At 42.7% G+C, this 19,071-nt stretch overlaps 1 long non-coding RNA gene across 2 annotated transcripts; it reads right to left on the reverse strand.

Moving 5' to 3' along the window:
* Positions 1–2,562: 2,562 nt before the first annotated feature.
* Positions 2,563–5,976, reverse strand: LOC123116998 (uncharacterized). 2 transcript variants are annotated; one of them, XR_006457253.1, is made up of 5 exons: positions 5,665–5,976; positions 5,471–5,542; positions 4,993–5,142; positions 3,583–4,309; positions 2,563–2,879 (listed from the first exon to the last, which is right to left on the reverse strand). It is a non-coding gene; the product is annotated as an uncharacterized lncRNA (long non-coding RNA). The 2 variants fall into 2 exon arrangements; XR_006457252.1 differs by having other exon boundaries at positions 5,348–5,542.
* Between the last annotated feature and the right edge of the window lie 13,095 nt (positions 5,977–19,071).

Raw genomic sequence — 19,071 nt, forward strand, 5'->3', positions numbered from 1 at the left:
GATGAGCCAACACTTGATGACATCCCACATATCTTACTGGCGAAAATGAGTTTTGAACCGCTCCATTCTCGGAGGAGTAAATTCGAAATGTGGTGTTTCATATGGAACACAAGATCTCCGACCTGGATGATTTTTTGGCTGATTTTATCAATTTTTATTGGAGTTGTTATATTTGTTCAACAGTCCACATACAGAAAACTTTGACATTACCCTTAAAACTTTGTGAAATTATACTCATGCTCAACACTAAGGAAGGAATTCATATTCAGCAATATCAATCGCTTTGTCACCTAAATGTCAGTTTTAAGATTCTTTTCCCCTCTTTGGTTCGATTTGATTCCCCGGTGCACTGGGCTCACACACATACAAATTTCATTTTCCTTTTTGCATCCCCGCAAACAACATATTTTGCAGCCAAGGCCCTAACGTTTTGCACCCAACACCCTAAAAGCTTTGTTTTCTTACAAATAAGACCAAAAATTCAATAAGTCGTGAGAATTTTCGTCAGAATTTTCGGCAGCATAACGCCGCAACAGCACTAGAATCGCTCCACAACCATGCCTGTGAAGGCTGGGGGAACCATTGAAATGCAATGAGCACCAGTTTATGCTCATGTGTGAAGTGTTCATTCATTTCCGAGTGACCTATGTTTTGCCGGAGTGTTGATTCATTTCTGTTCCGGTAAATTTCAGGCTCTCGATATGTCCTATTTTAGTAAAGGTCATGCCAGATTTTTTCCGTGAATTTAAGCATGACTTGTACTAGAATATGTAGGAAATATCGAGTGCCCCGGATTTGCTAGAAAGAGAATTAAACGACATTTTGAGTTGACTTTAACTCTGTCGGGACTCCATACATGACTGTCCAAAAATCGGTGAGGGAGAGTCTCCACCATATATGAGAGAAGAATGCCCTTGAAGGCGGCGACCAGACCACGATTGCATATGGTCGGAACCATGATTGCAAAGGATCAATTCACTGATACCAAAGGATATTATATCAAGAAATAATTATTATTACAAGAAGCTTCCATGATAGGATCTACATCATGTCCATGGGCATGAACACAAAAACCTTTCATTCACCTCTCGTATTTCGAAAATGACATTACCCTTAAAACTTTGACATTACCCTTAAAACTTTGGGAAAATTATACTCTTGCTCAACACTGAGGAAGGAATTCATATTCGGCAATATCAACCGATTTGTCATCTAAATGTCAGGTTTAAGATTTTTATGAAGGTCTTGCAACCAAGTTTGCAGACTAAAATAACAGAATCTTGCAACCAAGTCCCTAACAACTTGCAGCCAACCCCCTAAACTTTCCATTTCCTTACAAACAAGGCCAAAATTTTGACAAGTCGTTCGGATTTTTGCCGGATTTGTCGTGAATCACGTCAATGGGCCAGTCAATCGCCAGCAATGAGCAATTTGCTCTCTACAAAGTTAATGGGTTATTAATTTGAGGACACGATCTTACTTTCAGTTTGCAACTGTGTTTCCTTCTAGTTTATGGTCATCGATGTAGTTTTCTCAATCGTGTACTGCCTGTGGGATCATACAAACCTTGCATCGCTTCGCTTGTACTGATGTTACTAAGATGCATTAGATGCTCATCAGGTTTGGATTTGTTATTATTTTGATTTGCATGCATAGCTTGGGAACAAGCTCCAGCAAGAATGTTGAGCTGATGTTGCCGCAAAAACTAACTTGCTTGCCCCCCCCCCCCCCCCCCCCCCCAAAGAATGATTTCTTTGTACCAGGAACTTACTATGGCCATGGTAGATGCCGAGCAGACATTTTCCTAGACTCAGAGTAATAGATTTATATACATATATATTAGAGAAGAGAGCGAAGATCACTTGTATATAACAGTTAGATAGTAAGTACACAGATTCAACGCTATGCTCCAAATCAGAAAATGGATATGACTAGAACAACCTAGCTAGCTAGATCACATTATAATTAAGGAAACAAGGAAACACAGATTGTCTAGAGCTTCCTTCTCAAGTTGCTGTGCACGGCGACAAAAACAGACCTCCACTACCATGTCAAGCAGGATAACAACCGGCGACGAAAACAGACCTCCACTACCATGTCAAGTAGGACAACAACAAAACGGTCTACTGGCCAGCCAAATTATCCTGCTGACAATCACACACACAAACAGCAGGTGAAGGTAAACATATATAGATGCCAACAGTTTCTTTAATAGTGGTAAACTTGAAAGCACTTACCAAAAATCATCAACATTTATTATAAGTTCCATGGTCCAGTTGTATCAAAGATCACTTATTAGCCAGCCGATTTCATCAACACAAAAAAATCATCATCATTTTTTGGCATCACAACTTGCCAACCGAATGATGTCTCAAAAATCATCAGCCAGCCGATTTCATCAACATAAATACACATACTAGATAGGTGCGGACTCATGAGTTTTCATGCACAATACAGTACTGAATAAAAGAACGAACGAACATTCATTTCTTCATGGAGAAATAAAAATAACCATTTGAGCCAAAATGACAGCCAACCAATCCAATTTGTTTCCTAGTTCTTGATATTGCCAAAACTACCTACTCCCTGCCACACAATACAATACAAATTTTACAATGGTGGTATGTATGTAGCACAAGCTGACACAAGACCAATATCGCCATTCGATCCAAATTTTACAAACTCCCATGACCAAGACCCACCAAATGGAAAAGGAAAAGAAACATGAAAATGCCTATCTCTACAGATCTCTTAGTCCATCCAGTGGCTTTGATACGACGAGTGAGTTCCCCCTGCCTTCAACCATTCAACCGACATCCCATGTAGAAGGGAAAGATTACCAGATCTTTTTCCTTTCTCTTCACCTTCTCTCTCAAGTCCTGCACATCAAAATGCAATGCATAGATTAAGAAACCAGATAAACTTCACAAACTCACTGGTTTATAGTTGGTTATCCTAAAAAGACAATATACAATCTCACACAAGTGTTGGCTGATACCACCAGGAGACGACAACATGTTTCGCTCAAAACCAAAAAGGAACGGAAACCAAGATACAAATCCATTGTAAACACCCCAGTGTTGGCAGTACCGCTGGGGCATCATCTTTCATGGACTGGTGGCATAGCTTTGTACGGAAAACAAAATTATCAGGAGTGCACAAGCAGTTCCAAAAAGCAACGTATCAGGGGGGTGCAGGAAAGATTATAGGACCTCTTAATATAACTTTTCGCCAGAACCAAAAAATACACCTGTGATCCTACAAAGAGAAGATCATAACAGAACCCCATTCTCTCTACTTTACAAGTTGCTTTGGACACTAAAAACACGCAATTTGAGCCTAACCCTTTAGCAACAGTAGCATGGAACAGAAGAAAAAGGCCCAACACACTGAATTACAAGAGACCAATTTCATTGACATGAAAGATCATCATAGTTGAATGGACGCGGCAGTAGGAATACCACCACCACAGATCTCAACACTAAATCAATGGCTCAATGGCCGGCACGGCGGTGGCCCATGGCTCGACAGCCAGACTATCTCAGAGCAAGAGAGAGAGAGAGAGAGAGATCAAGGACTCACCTGAACCAAGAAGATGCGTAGGACTTCCTCCCAGGGTAACAGGGAGACAATTCTCATTCGCTACAAACCAAAATTGCATGTTCTATTCAGGTTGAATAACACTTTCTTTCGTTCAATCTTCTTCATAAACACAGTTGCACTTTTGAATCTGAAAGGGACCACCAGACACAGTAGTCTTTGAAAGGTGAACTCGACAAAACACGCAACAATATCTGCATAACATCAAGAATTGTAGAATTACTTAATTAAGCCCAACAAATGCAGCTCCTGTAACAACCTATGCTGAAAAGAGAAAACAGGTGGAAGCTAAGTTGAAACTAATTCGTAGTTGTTCCCTGCTTGCACACTGTGTCACATATGTTACACAGTCACCTCATAACACAGAAAGGTGCCGCAACTGATACAAATCAAAGTCCAATTTTACAAAATTCTAGAGTAAATGTCTCGAAAATAGATATACTATTGCAAAACTAACATAGATCACCGTTTTAGAAGCATTTTCAATAGACAACACATCTATCACAAAAAACAGAGTTTTTACAAAGCCATTTCAAGGAACTACACGCCTTACCAATAATGATGCAGAAATTTAATTTCTTACCAAAGGTACAGGGCTGCTCCCTTTGTATTACCTGTTTTACTTCACGTGACAAGGTTGTATCAATATTTAAGTTCATTAGGATAATTTTGGTGCCCCTTTGGAACCCGCTGCTGGCACCCGCACTACCTGGCAAGTGGGAAAGAAGTTCAGCGAAGATTCTACTCACTGACATAATATACTCCTTACATGTAAGTTGAGACACTTATTTTGGGATGGAGAACAACATCATAGTTGTGATTAGTGAACCATAATATGCAGATTGTTGAACTGTAACAAAAAAATGGTAGACAACCCAACCAGAGAACAGCATAATACTCTCTCCGTTCCTAAATATAAGTCTTTTTAGAGATTCCAATAAGAGACTACATATGGAGTAAAATGACAAAATCTACACTCTAAACTACGTCTATATACATCCGTATCAGTAAAGTTACTAAGCTCCCTCGAAATGCAGCTCTAGGGTGAATCGGGGCGTTGAAGGGTGCATGCATGGGACCACTTTGTCAGCCTATGTTGACTCATTTTCAACCGCCTTTGAAAAACCAGGTGCCACTTTAGGGAACACGCGTCCCTTCAGCTCACCCTGGGCGGCGACGGCGGTCGGCAGGGCCGGTCCTGAGATTTTGGGGGCCCGGGGTGGAACCAGAACTGTGGGCCCTTAGCGTCAATAATATAGTAATAATAATGGATATATGCATATATGTAATGTTTACAAATATACAATACTTAAATGCATTAAAATAGTATGCATATTAAATAATTATACATGTTACCTTTAAAAAATCAATCCTTGATGCAAAGTTACTTACGATGGAGTCGATGTCAATCTAATCCAACAACTTTTTCTCAGTGCATAACATTGCCAAACCATTTAAAGTCGGTGGAGTCATTGTCTCAAATAGTTCTTCAATATTTGTATCTTTGCAAAGCTTCTTTCAACCGGTGCCACAATTATATGCCTGTAAATAAGATTGATAAGCAATAGAGGCATTAGGATAAAAAATGACTTCCCTAACATGCTAGAAAATCACATAGTACACCACACGACGAATTGAATTTATAATCTTTAATTCACAACCGAAAAGGCAAAACTGGATGTTCATCAACACTAGCAGATTGTGCATGTGCACCTGTTGAAATAATTGTACTATCAGACTAACTTACATTTTTATCATCTATATTGATGTCAACATTTTCCTGTTGTTAAGATTCAGAATTCCCATCAATTTGGTTCTCTTCCTCCACAAAATCACCAATTCACCATTTGGAATCTACGAAGCATATTACCTTGATAATTTTATCAAGAGCGCCTCTGATGTATCAACTCGTCCACATATTGTACTATCTTTGTTAACCATGCTGGAAATAAATAAATAATGGCATCAAAGGCTGATGGGGACCAGCCATGCACGATGTATGCAAAGGGAAAATTGGTTAATTTAGTACTGAACATATAGGGATTAGGGAATAGTATAATATACCTTGGATGGTTTGGATCGTTCAGCGATGAGATGTGGATCGCATCGGCTCTAGCGACTAGCGCTCGGCGATGTGTGTGCGTATGTCAGCGTCTGAAGACGGGAGAGAAAGCGGCATCGCGTATTGACTACTGACTGCATCTTGCGATCGGGGCGCCCGGGAACAGAGATCGTCATCGGCGAGACGGCTAACTGGCGATCTATTAGGAAGGAAATTATAAGAGAGAAGGAGCGTAATGGCGTGCTTATTATCGCGAAAAAGTCGGCGTGGGATCTGGGGATTGCTAGACGATGGAATAGGAAGAAGTTCGCTATGTTTGCCAGCTCCTCATGCCTGGCTACCTCACGGCCCATATAGTTTACGCGCTACCTACGTACACATACACCTGCGGAGGGGCCCCTGAATTGTGGGGGCCCGGGGCGGCCGCCCCCCCTGCCCCCCCTCAGGGCCTGAGTGCCTCGCCGGTCTGAATCTCGCCTGATGTGATTTTTGCTGTCTTCTTCCTTCCATTGATTCTTTCCCATGTCTGGCATTTTCCTGTATTCTTCCAGTCTTCCTTCCCTTTGTTTTGAGTTAGCCTGTGCGGGACGGATGCGCCGCAACCTTAGAGGCATCGGCGGCGCACCTCCTGGTGTGGATGAGGTCCAGCAAAGGGTTCCAGGGCCCGTACAGCTTCTCCGTCTACGATGGCGCGGACGAGATGGCACCGGATCGATAACTACTCACGCCGCCGGATCTTGGCCCGCGAGCAGACCCTCATGGGACTTCCACGGCGCGCTGCTCCTCCCCATGAGGCTGCTACTCGCAATGCCACAGGAGGCCGCCAAGAACCCATCCTCGCCGTCGCCGCTTGGCGCAGGGGAGGCCGCCAAGGTCCCCACCCTTGCCGCCGCCGCTCGGCGCACAGGAGGCGCCAGGAGCCTCGTCCTAGCTGTCATCGCTTGGCATACGGGAGGCTGCCACGAGCCGTACCCTCGCCGTTACCGCTCGGCTCACGGGAGGCTGCGAAGAGCATCACCGTCGTCGCCGTCTATTGGGAGACAAGAGGTTGCCACGAGCCGAACCCTCGCCGTTACCGCTCGGCTCACGGCCGTCGTCGCCGTCTATTGGTGGACAAGAGGTTGCCACGAGCCTCACTCTCGCCGCCGCCGCTCAGCCATAGGAACCCGCTACGCTTGCGTGCTTCTGGACAAGGGCTCCTCCGAGACATTCGTGGTGCCGTCGATGATCCTTGCCAGGCACACGGACCAAGCTATGGCGTCGACTTCCTGGTGGTCGACGCAGCCGCGATGCTGGCGGCAATCTGGCCTATGTAGAAAATATAGGATGTATGAATATTGTGTTGTTTCTGTTGTATTGATCTGACCCAAGTGTGGGGTATATATAGAGTACAATATGAGGGAGAGAGACTTGGAGTAGAGGACAAGTCGTACATGATTTAATCCTATTCTATCTCTAACTCCTAATCTCTAACTTAAACATAATTATACTTCTAACATTCCCTCTCAGTCATAGCGGGAGTGAAGCGGACGATTACGACTGAATTTGAAGTCTTGCTCTTTTGTCGTCTTCTCCGTTGCGCCATTATCAACTGCGTCTCTGATGGGTCGGCAGTTAAAACGGTGACTGCGTCCCCTTCTGGTGCCTTCCTGCCTTCTCTTCTATTCCCTCCCGCAGTCACAGCGGGAGTGTCGTGGACGCAAGTGACGAGGCGGACGTTGTTGACTGGAGTTGTTGCCGATGAGTTGCTGTAGACGTAGCCATTAATGTCAAGGTAGCCGATCATGATGATGTAGGCATGGTCGAGGTAGTCATGGTCGAGGTAGTCATGGTCGATGGTGTGGTCGTCGTGGATGATGAAGCCGCACAAAGCCGGGGGCGCAAAAAAAATGTGCTATGACGGAGCTGCAGACGTGGATGATGCACATTGCGGATGTCAGAGGGTGCCATCGGCGATGAGTCCACCAATTTTGCCAAGACCGGAGGAAGCCCATCGAGCACACATCGGTTTTGCCAGAACCGTGTGGCCGTGTAGGGTCGTCATTGTAGTGACGCCGTGTCGATGCAGTCGTGCCGTCATGGATGACGCGGAAGATGCCGTCGTCGTGACGCGGTCATTGCCGTCGTCGAGGTCGCGTCTTGCAGAAAAGTCCGTCAGAGGACGCTAGGTGTCCATCTTATGGACGGGGCGGCGGCGGCGGTGTGTTGATGAAGATGTTGGTGAAGACCACGTTGATGAAGACATTGACGATGAAGTATCGGCGTTGGCGTAGCAGCAGCGTGTCGACGATGATGTCGCTTGAAGGCGTCCCTTGCAACGACGGTGTGTCGATGTCGTGTCGTGCCGAAGAAGTCGATGAAGAATTGCATCTCTTTCCACACTGGCCTGGCGTGTGGACGATGCATGTTGGTGTCGCTTCTTGTAGATGTACTTGATGAAGATTTTATTTTTCTGACGATGTAGTCGTACAGCTCGGTGTAGGTTATGCAGTTCGGCTCGGTGGAGGAGTCGATCGCTCGGTGTAGATATTGATGTAGTTGCAGTCCGGCTCGGGGTAGATGTGTTCTGCTGGTGCATAGTCCCGTGCGCGGACGAGCCCAGACCGGCTGATGCATGACGCAGTCGCTTGGGCAGATGGCTGGAAACTACGGGAGATAGGTACATGACTGGATACATATGCATGCCCATACCTGGACCCGTGCGTGGACTGCTGCTTTTTGATGGCGCGTGCGTGAGAAGCTGATGCTGGAGAGTGCGCCGGTCGATGAAGCTGGAGAGTGGAAACGCGCGCAGATTGCCGCGTCAGTGTCCGCACCGCCTATGGCCCTCTGGCCGGACGCTCGCATCCGCTGTACTCAGCAGTGCGTTTGGAGGTTGATGTAGATCGGATCTAAGGCCGGTCATTGCCGCATGTTGATGGACTCGTTTGCTGCGATCGGTGCAAGACTGGAGGTGTAGCTGGCGTTGGAGATCGGATCGAACGAAGCCGCCGGTGCTGCTTGATCAAAGCCTTCTGTCGGGGCTGGCCCTCCTGGCCTGCGCCCGTGGAGTTCCAACGTGAAGCCGGCCGCATGCAGCAGCGCCTGGTTGAGCCCACCATGATCGCCGCCATGAACTTGCACTGATTTTTACTGGAATATAAGGGCTATGAGATTTATTTGGTGACTAAAAAGGTAATCTACTGGATGGAGATTGGGAATTCGAAAATTGAATCTAATCTAATGAACCGATCTATCTTTGATGATCAGATGCCGCGCCCCCGGGGAGAGGAGATTAATCTCCCCGGGGGCGGCGCGCTGCGGAAGTGGTGGAAGAACCTAGGATCGGCGTTGTGAGACTAACCGCTCTAATACCATGTAGAAAATATAGGATGGATGAATATTGTGTTGTTTCTGTTGTATTGATCTGACCCAAGTGTGGGGTATATATAAAGTACAATATGAGAGAGAGAGACTTGGAGTAGAGGACAAGTCGTACACGATTTAATCCTATTCTATCTCTAACTCCTAATCTCTAACTTAAACATAATCATAATTATACTTCTAACAGCCTAGAGTGAGAGGGCAGCTGGTGGTGCACTCCTAGCATCCGTTGCTACCTAGCCTAGCGCATCTCGATGGTAGTAAGCAACTAGCCACCCAATCGGGCGATCAATGTGTAGGATGCCCACCTCCTCGTGGGGCACAGAAGTGTTTGACGGAATGGCTAGCATCAGCAAAACCGTCATCTCTGTTCTGCCAGTACCATAGTTTTATGTTCACGTGTTGGTAGTGGTTCAGGCTAAGACATGCAAACTTCTGCTTCATGTCGTCTTTATTTGGCCTTCTTTTGGTGCACTTAAAAACCGGTCAATTGTACACCAAACTCTATGTTCCACTACAACAAACTGGCTATTGTTCATTTAGTTTTTGAATTTTGTACATCTAACTCTATGTCGCTCTTGCGATAAACCAAAATGCTCTCCACCTTGTGAATATAATGCAATGAGTAGGAGTTTGATTTCCTTTCTTGGTGAGACAAAATATCATCAATCTTCCAGATGGTGGATTTTAGCTTGCAAGACAGCAAGAGGTATGTTCATTGAAAGATTTCAAACATAATTAGGAGCATGAATTGCACAAGACTGCTGAGCTGTCTACGACATAAATTGCTAGCTAAATCTGTAACTGGGGTATGTTTTTGGTCCAATGAGCTATTTGGAACATGAATTGGTAACTTCATCCTACATTTTTATTTGCTAAAGAACTACATCTTTCATGTATGCAATTTCTTTTTGACTTTTGCATAACAGATGGCTTTAATGGAAGAACTGGGCATGCAAGTATTTTGGTATTCCGTTAGATTTATGCAACTCTGATAAAAGCTTTTAGTCAGTCAGTCCTCTAATTTCATAGCTGATGTTGCTTGCCCTGAATAAGAGACTGAAGAACTGAGCACTCATTCAAAGTATTTTGGTATTACCATTCAGGTTTATGCAACTCTGGTAAGCTTTTAGTGGGTTTCGTATTCTAATAGCATAGGTACATTCCTAAAATAAGAGATTGTTTACCAAGCAAAACTGAAAGAGACATGGAGTCTCACCATTTTGAATGAATAAGAATGCAGATGGAGTAATGAAAACATGTCCTTCTCTGAATCACTGTCTAGCTTCAACTTCAGAAGTTGTGCTTGAGTTCACATGGCAGAAATGAGGTACTAGGCTTCAATAATAAAATATATAGTGTTTTAAGGTAACATTGTCATCTCTTCAGTTACTAAGCTCCGGGGAAACAGCGATCCCACAATGATGTTGCATTTTTTCTGACTGCAATGCCCCTGCCTGTCAGATGGAGAAATGTCGTATCCCACCTCCTAGGTGGAGCTGCTTTGCGCGTGTCGCCTATTGCCATATCGTCGGTTCCTGATGAACCAGTCGTCGCTTACACGGGCTTTGACCGCCACTTTTCGCAGAGGGGAGGTGTTGCATGGACAGTGAAAAACAAAAAAAAAATCTGGATCCACATTCTATGTTTTTTTGAGTTGGTTAGCAAAAGCATTACTGGAGCTAAGGTAAGGATTGATCCATCTGGATCCACGTTCTGTTAAGTAACAGCTAGCTGGATATAGTTTAATTTAGTTAATGTCCATTGTTACATATGAGCATTTCTGCAATATTACTATACATTTCTGAAGCAGTAGTGATGATTTGCATGTTCCAATTTACTATGAATGTTGATTCTTTGATGGCAGAAGGAACTAATGATAAATGAGAGAAGCTTGGGAACTATCGGCTGATACCTCCTTTAAGGTCAAATATATTTTGTTGTGGCGTACGTCTGTCCAAAAGAATGGTGTTCAGAAAATTCAACTTTCTATGATTTATATAGCTTTTACTGCAGGAATAAATACTCGGTAGTACCATGCTGCAATGTTATCATTTTGACGAACAAAATTTGATCTTCCTCTTCCTAATTTCAATCATGACAACCTGTACTGAAGCTGTGATGATGTACATGTATGAACACAGATTTTAAAAAGCTTATGAGCTAAAGAGCTTTGGAATAATGGATGCTAATAATGACTGCTTCTGCAATGGTCACGCACCTGTAGATTCTTCAAATGGCAATAGTTAAGTCATTATCATTTCAAATAGCCAGAGTATCTTTCAAATTAAACAATGATTTATTCTTCTTTCCCATTTTGACTTCTAGCCAGTTCAAATTACAAGAATATATTAGTATCAACGGCTGTGGAAATCCAAGATTTTGGATCTAGCTATGCTCTGTGATCTCCAGTACTGCCATGTCTCGCACACATTTTAAATGATAGTTCCACTCTTCTGTTATGATCTGTTGGTCCATTATTATAAGTTAGCTCTATGTTTTTCATTGTGCCCACAAGGTTGCAAGTATTATCGCCACTTGTTAGCAAGTTGCATCAACAATACCTGACATTTTTTATTTTTTATCATGGCAACTATAGTCTCTTATCTGACAAAACAACATTAAGTTGAAAGCTTCTTTTCAGATATGCATGCATCATTGTTATGCTGCTTTTATTGTTTTTGTCAAGTGAAATTTTGATTATACACTTGTTTATCAGCAGACTTTTGATTGAAGATGAAGAAGAGGATTATCACTCCAGGCCTGCAATAGAAGCTTAGTAGTGTATTAATTATAGCAAAATTGACATTTATAAAAAGCTAAGGTGAGAGAAATATCTTGATGATTGCAGTAAGATAGTGTGCTTATGTATGGTATTTGTCCTTCAAACAAAGGAACTTTGTGTCAAAGAAGATTTTGTGTAGCTCGAGCTACGTGGTACCACTTATCTTAGCCTTCCATTTTCGCATCTTGATCCGTGCAGGCACATTTGTCATTTTTGTTTCTCTCAAACAAAACAACGTATAAGTTTCAAACTTTGCAAGACAACAAAACATTCTAATTACTATGTGGGAAAAAACTTTCAGATTTTTTCATGCATTTTAAATGCTAAAAATTATTGTTTTTTAATGAAAAAAATCTTCATTTTGTATATTTTTGTTGGTCCAAAAATTCTGAAAGTTTTTTCACACATTGAACTTGTAAAGTTTGTTTGATCTACAAAGTTTGTGGTCTATGCGTTGTTTCATTTGAGAGAAACAAAAAAGAGAAATCTTCTTGTTGTAAGTTAGTTGAAGAGTACGGATCTCAAAACAATGTTGGAGGGCTGAAGATAAGAGGTTCCATGTAGCTCGACCTACAGAGGAACTTTGTGTCAAATAAATGATGGATTGATTGATTTATGGCAGTATGGCTGTAATTGTCCTATGATATCCTCTGTACTATGTAAGAGATGGACAGAAAACATATTGAAATGATTAGCATTTCTTCCTTTGTAGGAGCACCTATCTTCTGTTTGGAGATAACTGATATTGTGTCTTGGTAAGACATGGTTGGAGCTCCTCTTTTTGGATGGCATGCCTGATTGGTGGATTGGTTGACACTGGAAGAGATGCGGAAAATAATGGCCTTGCAATATGTTTCATCCCAATGTGTGCTCCCAGGAACAATTAATATGCTGGGGAAGGGAAGTAATGTTTAGTAAAAAATATGTAACTATAATCCAACGGACTTCTCTATAGTACAAAATGTCCCAGAGCTTGGCTGATTGCCTACTTTTGTTTTGGTAAATATACTTTTATATGTGATGTTTCGCCCCTTAAAACAATACATTGTTTAGATTGATTGCCTATAAAACCATTTTCACAACAACAATGAGAAAAACGGCGCGGCAAGGCGCGCGTTTGCCTCTAGTGTAGTCCATAGTGAAATCTCTAGAAAGACTTATATTTAGGAACTGAGGGAGTAATTGTGATCAGTGATTACAAAACAAAACAGCAATTTGTGGCTAGGGCAACCAAACACTAAAAAGGAAAAACAATAGTAATATTATAAGGCTGCTAAGATGTCATAACTCATAACAACTTATATTGATTGAAACCCAAAGCCATGTAAATTTCAGAACCAGTTTATATACGCATAAATGGAACCATGACGATTTACAGTGAGGAAACCAAAGCAAGAAATATATGCAAACGCCATGGTAACAATAAATATCATCATTGGCATCCATTTTCTTGATTCTAAGCATTTCTTAATCATGAATTAATCCCATCTCTAAGTCTCAGAACATTAACAACAAAGATTAAAAAAGGCGTGAAGCATGTTGTAATTGAGCCAAAGGTGTGTACAATGGACCATGCCAAACCTCGATTTCAACTTGGAGATAGCCGGTCTATAGTAAGAGTCACTTTGTCAGCAGGAAATGACCTCTCTTTGATCTACTGTAAATAAATGAAGCACGACCGTCGCAGGAAACCCGCCCTTCGGCAATGATCTCCTGTAATATTGAAAAAATCAAGTCACGTCTCTCTAATGAACACAACACAAGACAGAGGTGCATGCTGACAAAAAATGAGCGAGGTAAGGTCCATGGCTCCAAAAAATGCAAAACGTATGTTCAGGGTGGACAAACTACTATGCAACGACACACATGGTTTTCGAGTCGAACGACTAAGTCGCGACTAGTTGTCAACCTCGACTAGTCTACGAGTCGTAACTGCAAGGTTGACTCGACTAATTGGCTGAGTCCAACGACTCAATCGACTAGTCTCGACTAGTCCAGGTTTTTGAGTCAAACTACTAAAAGTTGGCCCTGTCTGTCATTCTTTTTTTTCTATTTGCTTGCCCAATCCCCCCGTGAAACCTAGATCACCCAGGTTCCCCCAACCCAAACCTATCCTGGCTTAGGAGACCCTCTCCCTTGACCGCCGCCACCTCCCCACAATCCTGCCGACCGGCACCGCCACAAGCTGGTCTGCAGCTCCTCCCCTGGTTGTCGGCGACTGCTGCTGGTCTGCTGCTCACCTGGTAACTCACGTCGACTAGTCGACCACGAGTCTACTAGTCACGACTAGTCAAGAGTCGCTAGCCCAGAATGACCCGTTGACTCTAAAACCTTGACACATACACTTGGTAAATAGGAGCTACTCCAGAACAGCATGACCAAACTAGAATTAAAATACTAGATATATCCAGAATTCAAACAATAGTTATGTTCTGGAACCCACTCAAAGGAGGCAACATGGAACCCACTCAAGAAGGCAACATCCCTGACCATCCACTACAAGAAATATGCTATCTTGTGACCTCCACTATTGGTCACTGAAAGGTCATAGTTTTTCATTTGCGACCTTTTTGTGACCAAAAACAGAAGGTCAAAAGCTGAGGGTCGTAAACTGACTATAGCGACCTTCTCTGTGAGAAGGTCGTGGACGTTTACGACCAAAATATTCCTACTGTGGCATTTTGGTCACTAGCAGCCTCCCCAGTCCACATAGGCATCCAGCGTGGCAAGCTGATGTGGCACAAGATTCAGCCCGGTCCAATTCGGTTTTCTACATGGGCCTAGCCCAACAATTCGGTCTTTCTATAATTTTTTCCTGTGCTTTTATTAGCTACATGGGCCTGGCCCAAGAATTCAACCTTTTTATTTTCTAGGCCATGGCCTTTTTTATTTTATTTTTTCCAAAATATGAGCCCACTAGTGAGATGGGACCCAGTTGTCAGGTTCTAACAAGTGGGTCCCAATTGTCAGTGTTATATTCTTCAGATCTCAATTTTCCTGTAAATAAATAACAATATTTAAATCCGAACAAAGAGAAAACAAAATGCTTCAAACAGAGCATGACTAATCAGGAAAAATATGGTACACATCACGAATACAATCAGAAGGAGCCAAACTTGGCACATTATTACAATCAAACTTGTTCACCCTGGTAACACAGCAAGGATGGTTCATCCTGGTAACACATTATTACAGAAAAATATGGTTCACATCAAGTTTACAATAAAAAAATGTTCACATCAGGTAACATAACTATCACAGTATAACTAGCTCCAATGCTTCACCCAACTTGTTCATCCTGGACCTCACGACAAAACATGAATGAAGGCCAGCATCTACAAGTTATCAAGAAAAATGGTTAGAACAAGCAAAATGCGACATTTTTACCATTTAAGCATAGAAGAACAGGATCAACAACATTTCGATCTTTGAAAATGAACCAGGATTTCAATCTTTGAACAACAAAAAATTGATACAGTAGATCATTTGCGGTTTAAAACAACCCCTAATGAGAGATATGTTGACACATTCATTTGGCAACATCTGTAGAAATTGAACCTCATAAACATGCAATGTGGAATTTGTATCTCAAAGAAGTATACATACTTATCAGGTTTAATTAGCACATAAACATGCAATGTGGAATTTGTATCTCAAAGAAGTATACATACTTATCAGGTTTAATTAGCACAGAGAAGCCAAATGCTAGTAACTCATGATTAGTACACAAGACAGGATTCAGCAAAGTAAACAAGAAGGTGGCTACAGTACAAAAGTAAGCTCATCACACAGAATAAATGAGTGGAACTACAGTACATCCTCTAAATTAGCATGTTCACAAGATTAAAAGTAAGCGCAGCATAAGCATATGAGTTTTGTTTGGCATAGTTTGTTCGGTAATTTAGAAAGAGGGGAGATGGGGCACAGAACTTTGAGGCACTGTTATGAGGTAGTGTCTGATGAAGGTTGCCCTTTGGGGCGGCAGCGGTAGCTCCGCCAAATGTAGCAGCAGCACCCCCGACTAGCACAACGGCAAATACCAAGAAGAATGTCATGACAAAAGCAACACAGAAGGCTTTTGTGATGGCGTACCTGAAAATAGCAGCAGTAGGTTAGTGTGGTTTATTGATATTTGCACAGCACACAGCATAACAGATAAACAAAGGCCAAGAACCCATAGGCGCCAGAAAACAAAAATCTTTTTAGCCTAATTAATAGTACTTCACAATAGATAAACATTTGTTGATGCTAAAAAAGACAAAGGCGTGTACCATGACATGTCCAGCAAGCCTAACTAATAGTGTCAAACTGTAGCTATAAATAGCACATCAGCAGCAGCATAATACAATCAATGGTACACTCTGATGTATAGTTAAAACCAAAGGATAAGTCAAACGAAACTGCAAAGAAATAGATGATTTCTCTTCTATAGTTAAAAGTCACTCAACAGGAAAATAATACAATCAATGATACACGTGAATTAGAAATGCCCATTATACACAGCCCGAAATGCCCATTATACACAGCCCGGAGTCTATTCTACAGAAAAAAACTAATCAACCAACCAAGTAAAACCTTCTGAAAGTAGATGATCTCTTATCCGTCCTTGATATATTATGACTTCTACTAGAAATGCATTTACTATGAACTGCAACACTATGGTAACCTGTAAGCAACAATGATAACTATCCCTGGTAGATATATACTACACCTCCTGATTTTGATGGACAAACACTCATACATTCATGAAATTTACTGAACATAAGCAACTCATATATATGACATGTTTGTAATGGCAGTTTGGTACTAGTGCTGTAGAAATATGGAAAGAACACATTCAGGGTTGGAGGTCAGACACTTGCACGCCCATCTCCAAGGTTGGCTGCTAGTGCTCCATTGATTAATATATGAAATTTGAAAGGGGCTAATCTGACCATCAACCTAAACATCCTTAACTACTCTGTAAATACAGTAGCACGAAATCTGGACCTGACCATGGCTGGAACACACACACACACACACCTCTTACCATGACCTTCCTTCCATGGCGATGGCCTCCTCCTTGACTTGTTCCATGGTGATGGTGATGGCCTGCACAAACAAACTGCGCAAATCAGATGGGCAAATCCAGAAGAAGAAGAAGAAGAAAAGACGAGGGGAAGGAGGGGGGCGTACATACCTTTGGCTTCGCCGGAGTCGAGGGCCACCACATCAGCAAGCTCGGGTCCCCGCCGAGGAACAGAGAAGAGCTCCACGGGGATGGGGATGGGGATGGGTGGGTGTGGGGCTAGGGTTTCACCCCAGCCATCCATCCATCCGTCCGTCCATGCGTCGGTTGGGGTCGGGCCTCCATGGTCGGCTGGCCTCCCTCGAGGAACTGGTGGACAACAGCGCGTCAGTCCCGGTTCCCCATCCATCCATCCAAGCGGTCATGGCGAGGGGGGAGTGTGGGTGGTGGATACGAGGTCGGCGTTGGGTGGAGGTGGCGGCGTTGGGTGGGGGCGGTGGCGGTGGAGCTTTCCGGAGGAGAGGGAGGCCGCGCGCTGGATCTTGCCGGAGGGGGAGAGAGGGAGGAAGGAGCAGAGCGTGGGGATCTTGTCGGAGGGGAGGGAGGGAGGAGCAGAGCATGGCGATTTGGATCGAGGAGAGTGGGGGGAGGGGCGGGTGGTGGCGACGCGAGGACGGCGGCCATGGTCGGAGCCGCGGGGGGAATGGGGAGGAGCCACCGTGGGGGGATTGTGCGCGAGTGGGAGAGGATGAGGGGGGAGAGTGAGGCCGGCGGCGAGATTGGATCTGGGGAGGGGATAGGGTTTGTGTGGTTGGAGGGGATGAGGGGGGAGAAGGGGGCGGCGACGATGGATCTGGCGAGAGGATAGGGTTTGGGTGGTTGGGCTGCCCCGAGGATGGGGGTTCTTTTTCTTTCTTTCTATTTTTTTCTTTACATGGATGGATGGATGGATGGATGGATGGATGCCATGTCACCGATCCATGGCACAAACATTTCAACCAATAAGAACAAAGCTTATGTAATTGTGTTTTTCTATTTGTTTCTCTTGTATTTTTTTGCACGAGGGTGCATTTTAGAATGGCATAATTTGTTCAAAATATATCATACTTTGCATTAGGGTGCATATTGGATGCCATGTCAATTGCCTAAGGAAGTTTTCATTTTCTTTGCACGGAAATTTCATTTTTCATTTTCCAAGTGCCCAAAAGGAAGTTTTTTTGTGAAGGAACTACCAAATAATTGTTGCAAAATTGGACCAAACCATTTTTATAAAATACTAGGCCATACATATTGCACAATTGACAAAATGGTTAGGTGAAAAAAGTTTTGATCTACCTCTGGTGAAAAAGACAAATTACCGTCGATTCAGCTGGAAACGGGTCAAATTTGAACTGTAGCTGCCTCATAGTTTGCTCTTTATTTTTTTCAAAAATCATTTATAGGTACAGAAGTATCTATTTAATCATAAAAATACCAAAAAAATTCCAAGATTCAACCACTAGCAAGGAACGGTCAAGCCCGCCGTTTTGACCGCATTTTGAAACGGGCATAAAAAATTCAAAAAAAATCAAAAAATTGAAAAACCTTCGCATTGTGTCATTATATGTGATAAAGTTTCCAGTAAAAATAATAAACTTGTAATACGGTAATTATTTTAAAAAAGTGTTCTCAGAAAGGAGCTATCAAGCATGAAGATTCAGGGCTTTCAAGCCAAATGATCAATCTTATGGCCACATTCATGGCATGGTTTGTTCAAATGATCTCATATTGTGCACAAGGGTGCATCTTGGAATTCCAAACAATGTTGCCTAAGGAAGTTTTCATTTTCTTTGCACGGAAAATTCATTTTTCATTTTTTGAGTGCCCAAAAGGAGGTTTTTTGTGAAGGAACTACCAAATAATTGTTGCAAAATTCGACCAAATCTTTTTTATAAAATACTAGGCCATATATAATGCACAATTGACAAAATGGTTGGGTGAAAAAAGTTTTGATCTACCTTTGGTGAAAAAGACAAATTGTCGTCGATTTAGTTGGAAACGGGTCAAATTTGAACTGTAGCTGCCTCATAGTTTGCTCTTTATTTTTTCCAAAAATCATTTATAGGTACATAAGTATCTATTTAATCATACAAACACCAAAAAATTTCCAAGATTCAACCACTAGCTAGGAACGGTCAAGCCCGCCGTTTTGACCGCATTTTGAAACGGGCATAAAAAATTCAAAAAAAATCAAAAAATTGGAAAACCTTCCCA

This window comes from Triticum aestivum, chromosome 5B (genome assembly GCF_018294505.1).
Source record: "Triticum aestivum cultivar Chinese Spring chromosome 5B, IWGSC CS RefSeq v2.1, whole genome shotgun sequence".
In the NCBI taxonomy this organism is placed as follows: Eukaryota; Viridiplantae; Streptophyta; class Magnoliopsida; order Poales; family Poaceae; genus Triticum; species Triticum aestivum.